General features: G+C 37.2%; 1 protein-coding gene across 1 annotated transcript in view; it reads left to right on the forward strand.

Annotated features, from left to right (window-relative positions):
- The first annotated feature begins 48 nt into the window (after nucleotides 1-48).
- The window catches only part of raf1a (Raf-1 proto-oncogene, serine/threonine kinase a), a 27438-nt gene continuing 26370 nt past the window's right edge, over nucleotides 49-1116 (forward strand). The window contains exon 1 of the mRNA XM_016238685.1: nucleotides 49-108. The gene's annotated coding sequence lies outside the window, so the exon portion shown is untranslated. The remainder of the gene's footprint in view (nucleotides 109-1116) is intronic.

The following is a 1116-nucleotide window of genomic DNA, read 5'->3' on the forward strand; positions in this document are numbered from 1 at the left end:
GTGAGTGTGTGTGAGGGTGAGGGTGTGTGAGAGCGCGTGGGTGTGGGAGGGGGTGACGTCATTGTTTCTTCAGGTTATGGCGGAGCTGAACTCTTCAAAGTTTCTCTGGTGAGTGTTTATCGCTTCTCGAAATGCATTATATGCTTTGTATTTGTAATGGTCGTGTCACACATCTGTTTTTCGCCTGGTGGTTATAAAAATGTAAGTGGCTAGTGAAGTGTTTGTAGAGTTCGCTGTTTGATTTGATAGGTTTGTGCAGAGAAGAAGTAGGGCCGCGGAGGGAAGAGTAGCTACTCGACAGTTCCTTCAGCACTTCTTACTAGTGTTTCTCTTTATACGTTCAGAATAATAATGGGTGATTGTCCTGCTTTTCCATTAAAGTGTGTAAAACCGTTTCCGATGAAGACATCTTAGCGACTAGACTTCTGTTTGTTTGTTTTGAAGCCACACAAACAGCGCGCTTAGCGTTATTCAATCATTAACAACATTAACAACATCGCGCGTGTTTGTGGATCCGGAGCGTTTTTATTAAATGTACAGACTCTGATAACTACAGCAATACTATTCATTTAATGCAGTAAATGTGTTTGATCTAAACTCGCATGATTGTGTGTTATTTTGACAGCTCATTAAGGCTAACTTGAATCAGGATTGCCTGAATGTGTGTTTGTGTCATTATTATTACACAAGTTTCTGTAGTTTGTCAGTACTGTTATGTAAATACAGATCTGTAAAACCCAACAACACAGCAGAGATATTCTTAATGAAATAAGTGACATTAATTCCCCAACTGGGTGAAAACAAAAGTGTCTTTCATTAAATTCATTAAAAGTTTCATTTCGTTGTTTTTGACCCACATAACTGTGCACTCTAAATAAAAAAGGTTGCTACAACATTGTAGATACCAGTGACATTTATCAACTCTCTATTGCACATCATAAGCCACTAGCTTAACTAATATAAAGTCCAAACGTGATTAAAGACAAGGAGGCATCTAGTAATAAAATAAATGACAAGCAATAGCACAAATAAATACAGTAGAACTAAAATACAAATGATAAAAGCAGTGAATTAGTTTTTCAGGTATGTCTAACAGTAGTTTTCAGGTAAGAAATA

Source organism: Sinocyclocheilus grahami, unplaced genomic scaffold (assembly GCF_001515645.1).
Source record: "Sinocyclocheilus grahami isolate Dianchi unplaced genomic scaffold, SAMN03320097.WGS_v1.1 scaffold545.1, whole genome shotgun sequence".
Classification (NCBI taxonomy): Eukaryota; Metazoa; Chordata; class Actinopteri; order Cypriniformes; family Cyprinidae; genus Sinocyclocheilus; species Sinocyclocheilus grahami.